The sequence below is a fragment of the Neophocaena asiaeorientalis genome, unplaced genomic scaffold, assembly GCF_003031525.2.
Source record: "Neophocaena asiaeorientalis asiaeorientalis breed wild unplaced genomic scaffold, Neophocaena_asiaeorientalis_V1.1 scaffold197, whole genome shotgun sequence".
Lineage (NCBI taxonomy): Eukaryota > Metazoa > Chordata > Mammalia > Artiodactyla > Phocoenidae > Neophocaena > Neophocaena asiaeorientalis.
In genome coordinates this window covers 2,626,356-2,637,223 of record NW_020174703.1, presented here as the reverse complement: position 1 = coordinate 2,637,223, position 10,868 = coordinate 2,626,356, and positions in this window count along the sequence as shown.

Genomic DNA, 10,868 nt, shown 5'->3' with positions numbered 1-10,868 from the left:
TTCTAAATTAGTGGGAATAAAACAAACAAATGCTAGCTTGACTTAGATTAGTTTTAATATATAGTCAAAGACTTTTCTTGATTTACTTGCTCCTGATACATTTTGCATCATGGTTTGAAATATATAAGAAATGGGAAGAATATTCAAGCTTGTTTTTGAGTATTTTTATCCAATGGAAAAAAATAAGGAAGTTCCTTGCTTATGGAGAATATGTACAATTTTAAAATAAATATTAAGTGTATATGTTATTTATCTATAACAAAGCTATATGTTAATACTGCCTTATAGAACTTATTGCAATACTAAAAATGTTGTATATAATTCCTGTTCAATACAGTCACCACTAGCCACATTCACATGTAGCTTTTGAGTGTTTGTAACTAGTGTGACTGGGGAACTGAATTTTTTTGTTAATTTTATTAAATTTAAAATTAATTAGCCATGTGTGGCTTCGTCTAGTACATGTGTGTGTGTGCATGCGTATTATAGTTTTATTTCCAATACTTCCACTTCGATGTTGATAATGGGGGGAAATAAGAAAGGGATTTGAAAACCATGTAAACACACAATACAACCTTCTACAAGAACAGCTAATTTTTACTCTAAGAATTCTGTTACACACAGTCATGTTTTTCATCAACAAAAATGAAGCTCACTTTGAACAATAACTTTACTACTGCATGTGTTTACACAGTCTTCAAAGCTAGCCTGATATGATGTGCCTTTTGCATATTGCACTGAGTTAGTCAGAAGACATTAAAAGTAGTCACTCTGACAGAAACTTTATTAAACATCATTTCAATTCTGAGTAGAATTACTTGCCTAACATGCCTAATCATGGATGCTAAACTTTTTTAAATGGTTCAGGAGCTGCCACCACCCTGTTATGCCCACTATGTCTGTTGCACCATCCTGGGTTCTACAAAACTACAACGACCTGAAAGACTCAATAACAGCAGTAGAGGTTCCAAAACTAATATCCCTACCCAGAGATTTGTCAAAGAAACAGCAAGATTTTTCCATTTAGATGCTAGTATTTATCTTTGTTTTATGTTTTGTTTTGTTTTGTTTTTGACTTTTAAATTTACATGTAAAAATATTGTCAGGATCTCATTTTTATTTTAGTAGATTTTTTTTAAATGTGAGGTTTCACAGGAAAGCTGGAGAATGTTTACCACTGTTTTATTAATATTGTCCTAAAATTTGTCACTTGATGATATCCTTTATAACTTTAATTTGGCATAAGAACCAAAGTAAAAAAAAAAAAAGAAAATCCAATAAAAATGTCATCATCTGTTAAATAAATCTTAAAATATAATAAAATAAAAAGTATTAATTTTTATATTTCTTAGCAAAATGTTATATAGTATTTATTGTACTGTGTGCCAGACACTGTTCCAAGTATAAATATTCACTTCAGATTATAATTTCAAATACTAATCACAAATAGGAATTCAATTACTCCTCAAAGCAACACTCTGAAGTAGTTGCTGTTATTATCATTATTTTATAGGTTAGAAAGCTGAAACACAGAACTGGCCCATAGTCACCCAGCCAGTAAGTGGTAAAGCAGGGATGTGAACCCAAGCAGTCTGGCTCCAAAAGCTGTATCTTTCATTGTTATGCTGCCTCTCCTGTATCTCTGAATGTTCACCCAAATATACACAAGCATATGCATGTGTAGTTTGCATACATCTGTGTACCTATCTATGAAAAATTTATCTAATTCTATGAAATTGAGCTTAGGTCATAGAATCTTTTCAGTGAGTCTTCTTCCCAGCTGTGACTAAGTTCCCAAATGACCTCATTCTTCATTCTCAAGGCCCAACATTTACACATTTGTTACTCTTGCCTGTCACCTACAAATTGGCACTTGCCTTTGGCACTTGCCATCTACCTCTATAAGGATTAAATTATGAGTCGCTGCAGCTGCTGACCTTCAACAGTCCCTGAAAGGAGTTCAGGGTGGAGATCAGGAATGAGACACTCTGTGCTCTGGGAAAAACTTGCAGAACAGGTCTTCAGATAGATATTTTCAGGAGAAGATTTTATGAGCCTAATTCTTGCATCTCCTCTTATCTAAAAAAGCACTAAAATTCTTCATGGTGATTTCTGCTCTTCCTGACTAACAGTAACCTCCATGAGACTAGCAGCAACCTTCTCCCCAAAATATGTGCTTGATTGCATGTATTCCCCCTTCACCAAAATCACATATATACTGACCTTCCCCGCTACCTCTTGGGAGCAGATTCTCAGAGCTATCTGAAATGTTGTCTCCTGGGCTATAGTCCTCATTTTGCCCCCAAAAAGCTTAACTCACAACTGTCACATTGTACATTTTTTTTTCAGTTGACATGCCAAATACTTTTTCTCTTTTGTCTTAAAATCGTTCTCTTAAATGACACCTGTCTCCCAATGCTACTAGCTCACATTTATTCAACAATTATGTTATGCATTGCATGCAGAGCATCTTTTCAGGGCACTGAGTATTAGAGTGATGAACAAAACAGACAAAAATGTGCTTACATAGAACTTACACTCTAGTGTTCATATGTTTAAAGTGCTTATCATGTGTCTCACTCTAAGTGCATTATACATGCTAGGTCATCTAATATTCACAGCCCTATGAGGTAGGTACTCTTTTTGTACCCATTTTACAAGTGATGAAGCCAAAACATATAGAATACATAATAATAAGAGGCAGAAGCAGTGATACTTACATTTTAAAGAGTGTTCTGTCTGCTCTTTGTAATGCAGGTAAGAATATAAGCACAGAGAAGAAATAAGAGGCTTGGGCAATAATTCTGGAGTGAGATAATAGTGGTTTGTCCTAGGGTGCTGACAGGAAGGGAGAAGTGAATGGATTTTCCATATATTTTGAAGGTGGAATGGATAGGACTTCCTACTGATTTGGAAGGTGGTTCACGCTATCTTGTTACTGATGAGAAATGGCTCTAGTGCCTAATTATATATATAACAAATTCACGTTTTTTAAAAAAAAACCTATTCAAACCATAAACTGAGCTATTGAAGAAGGCTTTGAAGCTATGTTTCTACATTTTGAACTATATATTTTCAGAAGGGAAAGTCATTTTGTGCATTCTTAAATGGTACCTAGATTCTGCCCCTATTCTTCTTCTAGAAAATAGTAATAGTAACGTATCAATATTTGTTCATCTACTGTAATAAGTGTACCATCTATTGATGTACTAATGCAAGATTTTAATAATAGGAGAAATTATATGCCAGGGCTCAGGGATAAATAGAAACTCTCTGTATTTTTTTGTACAATTTTTCTGTTAACCTAAAACTGCTCTAAAAAATAAAGTCTGTTTTTAAAAAATAGCATTGTTATTTGTCTCTGGGAAATATTTTTTCTATTATTTATATTGTATCATTTTTTTTTGTTTTATATCCCTGGTATATTATTATATAGAACTGGACCTCCTGGTTTGATTTTCTCAAGTCAATTAATCCTTTTTCTATTTCGTCAAATTTTAGCAGTCAGGCTACTTAGACTCTAATCCATCCTCTTATCAGAATAATTAATTCTTTACTCTGAGAGGAACAAAACCCATTTTAAGAACCCTTATCCACTCCAGAAATTCAATTCTATTTCTTTAGAAGTAGGCCCTTGAAATTGTCCTGGGTCATATATTGTTGTCCTTGGTCATTCTATGGGCATAGTATAAAGTCTGTCTCTGGAGCCCCACAGGAAGAATACCTCTCACTTCTGGTCCAGACTTCTATGGATGTTGTATACTGTGTGTAACAAATATTAAAATTGATGTTTTGACACTAACCTGATACCAAGATACAGCAAAGCCAGATTATTATGTGCATTTACAAAGGAACTCTACAAGAATCCACTCCATGTCCCCTTGACCCAGCTGTTAGAAAAAGGATTAGGGCTTAAAGGAGAAGGATTTTGAAGAAACTTCTGTGAAAAAATCTGTTGCCTTACTGAAAAAATAAAATGGTGGTACAAGTTGAGGAAGATCCATCAGACTACTTAAAGCTCAAAATGTATTTGCTGCATATGGAAGACATAGGAGGCTGATGCATGAGTCACTCTTGATATACCTTTTTTTTTTTTACTGCCTGTACCTTAGTGGCATAAAACAAACATTTTATTTTACTCAGGACTCAGGGGGGGCAGGAAGTCAGACAGGGCACAGCATGGAACAGGACTCATCTCTGTTTCACAACGTCTGAGGCCTCAGCTTGGAAGAGTCAATGGCAGTGGATGACTCAAGGCTTCCAAACATGTCAGGTAGTTGATGCTGGCTGGGACCATCACTTAGGACGTCTATACTTGATACCCCTCCATGTGGTCTAGGCTTCTTCAGAGAACAATGGCCCTACATCTTGGGGAGGTATATGAATATTACATTGTAAGAAAAACATGTTTGCTGGAAGGTCTTGTGACCACTTTAGAAAGCCTAATTAATCTGTAAAATTAAGATAGAGATGCTGCAATGGGAGCAGCCTGAACCTCAATTTGTTGGGCAAAGAATGAGTGGGACATATGAGAATGATACGAACCCGTGTCCCCTGCATCGGCAGGCGGACTCTCAACCACTGCGTCACCAGGGAAGCCCTCCATCAGGTCATTTTGAATTCAGTTTCACAGGGACAGTAAAATACTGAGGAACTTCAGTAGTAAAAACAGGAGCTATGTCATCAGGAAAATGCAAATTAAAACAATGAGATACTACCACACACCTATCAGAATGGCCAAAACCCAGAATACCAATGACACCAAATACTGGTGAGGATGTGGAGCAACAGGAGCTCTCATTCAGTGCTGGAGGGAATGCAAAATGGTGTACTTTTGAAGACAGTCTGGTGGTTTCTTACAAAACCATACAAGCCAGTGGCATACTCTTACCATACTCTTACCATACTCTTACCATACAAGCCAGTGGACCTTGGTATTTACTCAAAGGAGTTGAGTCTTTATCCACACAAAACCCCACACACTGATGTTTGTAGCCACTTTACTCATAATTGCCAAAACTGAGAAACAACCAAGATTTCCTGAAGTAGATGAATGGATAAACTGTGGTACATCCAGACAATGGAGTATTATTCAGTGCTAAAAAGAAATAAGCTGTTAAGTCATGAAAAAACATGGATAAACTTTAAATGCATATTACTAAGTGAAAGCAGCCAATCTGAAAAGGCTATGTACTGTATGATTCCAACTATGTGACATGCTGGAAAGGGCGAAACTACGGAGGCAATAAAAAGGTCAGTGGTTGCCAGGGATTGGGGGTGGGGAGGGATGAATAGATGGGACACAGAGGATTTTCGGGCAGTGAGGATACTCTATATGATATTACAATGATGGATACATACCATTATACACTTATCAAAACCCATAGAACATACAACATCAAGAGTGAACCATAGTGTAAACTATGGACTTTGGAGAATAATGATTCTCAATGTAAGTCCATCAGTTGTAACAAATGTACCACTTTGGTGAGGGACATTGATAGTGGGGGAAGCTATGTGTGTTTGGGGGCAGGGGGTATATGAGAAATCTCTGTACCTCAATTTTGTTGTGAACCTAAAACTGCTCTTAAAAAATAAACTTAAAAACAAGACAAAACAAAAAAAACAGGAGGTAAACACTAGGTTTGTAGAGAATGTGGAATATCATAAGGGTCCAACAGGTATAGAAAAGCACCTTCTCAGTTCAAAGGAATGAAAATTTCAGTCACAGACAAAAATACCTGAAATTTTTCCAATAGCAGCTCATGAGAAAGAAAAAGAAAGTCAGTGTTAAACCCCTGCCAGAACCAGAAACTGAGAAGCCACCCAATTCAAGTAAAATTCTTCCTATTCTTTTATATCACTTCTCTCCCCTGGTGGACCAAACCACAGCTAGCGTAGAAAGCCTTGAATATGAAGAGAGTAGAGATCAACTATACCACTGAACATGAAAGCAGGTAGACTTCTTCAGGACTAACATAGAAGTAGAGTTGAAGGAGGAGAGAAATGTTTTAAGAAATCATACTCTTGAGTTAGTGTTTAATTAGTATTTTGATAGATATCCTGTATTCTAAATAGAGTCTATGATTATGAGGTTAAGTGACTATCCATTGCCTAAAACAGTATACGGTACTCATAGGATATGTCCAAATTTATATCCAAGGCTGGGGAGGATTTCCTTCCCCACTGGAAAAAAATGTTAGGGGACACGAAGAAATCAAAACAGGTTTTCAATTAGGTGACTTTCTATGAGTCATATGTTTAACACACCAGTTACTTGTGGCTTACTTTGATCAGGTCTATTAGTCTTCCAGAAATCCACCCATACTTCTGTCTGGTTAATGGCCTGCTAATAGTACTTCTATGAAATTACACACTTTTATTCCTTACTACTAGTAAGGACAGAAAACATGCATCCTCAGATGAACCTTAATCCCAGAGAAATACCCAGTGTCAGATTAATAGAGAATATTGAATACAAGGCTTGCCAACCAATTTTGTTTCAAATTGTGGTAACTTTTTCAGAAGTGAAATTTCTGCCCTCATCTTGCTAATTTTCTGTTGAAATCCTTGCCTCACACACAATCTCCTTCCAGATTAGGTAACTCCTTGTAGGACAATAGTAACTAATTCTAGGTAATAACTGATTCACATGTATTCAAGGCATTGCTTTGTACCAGAGTTGATTCAGGAAATATGAAATGGACCTAGATAAGTCCCTGATACTGCAACTGATGTTATATAATCTATACACTGTTGTTCAGAGATACAGGTACATAGGTGTGATATTATCCTGCTGAAGAACTGGAACAATATTCCTCAAGTGGTAACCTGACAACAGCAGAAGCACTAGAAGACTATCCAAAGCAATTTAAAAGTTACTGTTTCTGAGGATTCATGCAACTGGTTTGGAAAATGAAATTTCCTAATGGCTAAAGTGAGTCATTTGGCATTTGTGGGAATGCTTTGAATTTTAGTAGAAAAACATTCTGTTAATATTATACCAATAAAAGAATAAGACAAAATATTAACTAAATAGTCCTATAAGTTCATAGTTATTGCAATACTAATTTGAATTTTAAGGGTAGATAAATTTGTTGATAATTAATAAGAGGGAAAATATTAGCATGAAAAAGTAAGAATATTTGTAGGTGTATGAAATGGCAAGAATGCTGACAATACTTCTAAAGGACAATTCTAATAGGTTTGCTTATCAAAAACATTTTCTTGTAGGGAAACTTGCTGTTCTTAGTAATGACTGATAAGACCCCTGAGCCCAAATAATGGGAACCATAAGATATTGTGATTTTCCCTCAATGTTTGGAAGATTAACACATTAATATGGACAGCAGACCTTCAAGACAACTAGGCAAAGGCAGTATTGATGTGACTGAATGTATTGTTGCTTGCTGGGAGCTGTGTAAAATATGATGGAGTTTTTCTTAAAATACTGGTGTAACAAAAGCTCTCTGGGAAATACAACACAATTACACTTCATGTTATTTCCAGCTTTATACCAGAGAAAGAAGTCAGATAAACTTAGCAGAATATGATAAATAAAAACCTTATGTGCATAAAGGGATGTTCATCTATCTATTTTTAATATATGCATGTATGGAATATATGTTTAATATATCTTTTTTCAATGACAGTTTTAGGTCCACTAATAATCACATTGACAATCTTGTTTCAATTGAAAATAAGTAGTCAATAGTGAAAATGCAAAATTAAGAAAAGTACAATGACAATGAAAAAGCTATGATTAATTGATTTCTGTTTAATTTCTGTTATATATATGAAAAAAGCAATATTGAGGTTCTTTAAAATGAAAGTCAACGGAATATAATAATTTATTTTTAAAATCCAAAGGATAAATTCACATTTACTGAGTTCTTTAGAGTGAAACTTGTGGGTGGGGGTACCTCTAAATAATTTACACACTTGAACAGATTCAAAATTATTTATTGACGAAGGTTTTGCTGTGATGTGTCTCCTCTAAGGCATTCTCATGCAGTCTTGAGATGAGTTTTCATCCATGTGAGAATACTGGTGGAACCTCTTCGGGTACATAATGTCCAAAGATGGCTGCTATCAATTCCTTCCTCCTGGAATACTCATACTCTTCCTCACATCAAAAGATGGAGTTTAATTCCCCATCCTCTTGAATTTAGCCTAATTGTACTAACTTGTTTGAACCACTAGAGGGCAGTGAAAGTGACATCTTGGGACACCTGAGAAGCCTTTCATTTTCTGCCTGGGCTCCTTGGAACGCTTGGGATTCTGCCTCTTGGAACATGACCTACCATGCTATAAGGAACCCGAGCCCCGTGGAGTGGCCATTGTAGGTGTGTTCAACTGGAAGCAGATGGTGCTTCAGTTCCATTGTAAGCATTCAGTTGGAAGCAGATGATGCTGCTTTCTTTTTTTTCTTTTTTTTGCGCTACGCGGGCCTCTCACTGTTGTGGCCTCTCCCGTTGCGGAGCGCAGGCTCAGCGGCCGTGGCTCACGGGCCCAGCCGCTCCGCGGCATGTGGGATCTTCCCAGACCGGGGCATGAACCCGCGTCGCCTGCATCTGCAGGCGGACTCTCAACCACTGCGCCACCAGGGAAGCCCTATACAGTGTTTTTATCCTGAAACTGTGTTGCATTTTGCCAAATGCTTTTTCTGTGTCTATTGAAGTGATAATGTGGTTTTTGTCCTCTATTAAAATGGTAGATAAATTCAATTGATTCCCAGATTTTAAACTAACTTGGTATTCCTGGGATAAATCCCACTAGTCATAGTGTGTAATTCTTTTTGTATGTTGTTAAATTTGGTTTGCAAATAATTTGTTGAGGAATTTTGCCACTATATTCATAAGAGATATTGGCTTACAGTGTTGTTTTCCTGTGATATCTTTGTCTGTTTTAGGGTTTAGAGAAATAGTGGTCTCATAATGTCAGTTGAAAAGTGTTCTCTCTTCTATTTATTGGAAGAGTTTGTAAAGGATTATTAATAATTCTTCTTTAAAAATTTGGTAGCAGTCACCAGTGAAGCCATTTGTGACTGGGCTTGTCTTGTGGGAAGTTTTTATTCAATCTCTTCACTTGTTATAGGTTTATTCAGATAGTTTGTTTTTTTCTTGAGGCAGTTTCTCCAATTTGGGTCTTTCTAGGAATTTGCCTGTTTCCTCTGTTATCTAATTTGTTGGCATACACTAGTTCAGATTGCCTCATAGTCCTTTTTATTTCTTTAAGATTAGTACTAATGTCCTCTATTTCATTCCTGTTTTTAGTAATGTGATCTTCTCCTTCCCCCCACCCCTTGGTCAGTCTAGCTAAAGATCTGTCAATTTTATTGACCTTTTCAAAGAACCAACTTTTGGTTTCATTGATTTTATCTATTGTTTTTCTATACTCTATTTCATTCATATCTACTCTAATCCTTCCATCTATGTGTTTTAAGTTTAGCTTACTCTTCTTTTTCCAGTAAGTTGAGGTAGAACACTTTTATTTTTAGTTATTTCATATGGGTGTTTCAGCTATAAATATTGCTCTAAGCAGTCTGTTAGCCACGTTCAATAAATATTGATGTGTTTTAATTTCTATTCATCTCAATGCATTTTATGGTTTCTCTTTTGATTTCTTTCTTTGATGCAGCTGTCATTTAGGAGTGTGTTGTTTAATTTTCACATATTTGATTTCCCCAATTTTCTTCTGTTATTGTTTTGAATTTTATCTCATTGTGGTTGAAGAACAACTTTATATGTTTTCAATTCTTTTAAATTTATTGAGGTTTTTTCTTTATGGCCTAGCATATGAAATGTTCCATGTTTACTTGAGAAGAATGTAAATTCTGCTGTTGTTTTTAGGTGTCTGATAGGTCTAACTGGTTTATAGAGTTGTTCAAATATTCTCTTTTCTTATTGCTCATCTGCATCATTTTTCTGGCCATTATTGAAAGTAGGATATTAAAATCTCCAACTGTCTATTTGTTCCTACAATTCTGTCAGTTTTTGCTTCTTGCTTCATATATTTTGAGGCACTGTTATTAGGTGTATTTTTCATTGTTATATCTTCCTTATGAATTGACACATCGTTATAAAATACCTCTTTTTATCTCTATTAACACCTTTTCCCTTAAAGTTTATTTTATCTGATATTAGTATAGCCACTCCAGCTTTGTTATGGTGGTTGTTTGCATGATATATCTTTTTTTATAACCTGTTTCTTTCAACTATTCATAGCTTTAAATCTAAAGGATCTCTCTTGTAAACAGGATATACTTGGATTTCTTTATCCAGTCTGACAACCTGTCTTTTGATTGTTTAATCCATTCATATTTAATGTTACAAGTGATATAGTTGAATTTATGTCCATTTTACATTTTGTTTTGTCTATGTCTCATGTCTTTTTCTGTTCCTCTATTGTTCTTTAGCATTGAGACTATTTTCTACTGTAACATTTTTATTGATTTAAAAAATATTTTTTGAGTTATTTTCTTAGAAGTTATTTCCTTTGTATGGAATTTATTTCTACAAAAGGATATTTTTAATGTCCCAAGCTTTTTGGGCTACATCAAACAACTTTGCCAATAAAATTAACACATGTATACAATCAATTCAAATATTCACAGATTTTGGTGGCTAATGTATTCATGAGGGACTGAAATTTTTTAATGGATCCACATGCTTTTGTTTGCACAAATGTATTTTTTATACATTCTTTTTTATATTATTTTCCATTATGGTTTATTGCAGGATATTGCATATAGTTCCCTGTGCTATACAGTAGGACATTGTTGTTTATTCATTCTATATATAATAGTTTGCATTGCACAGAAGTATTATAACCAACTTTATATTGTTTAATTTAAAATTAATCACTGA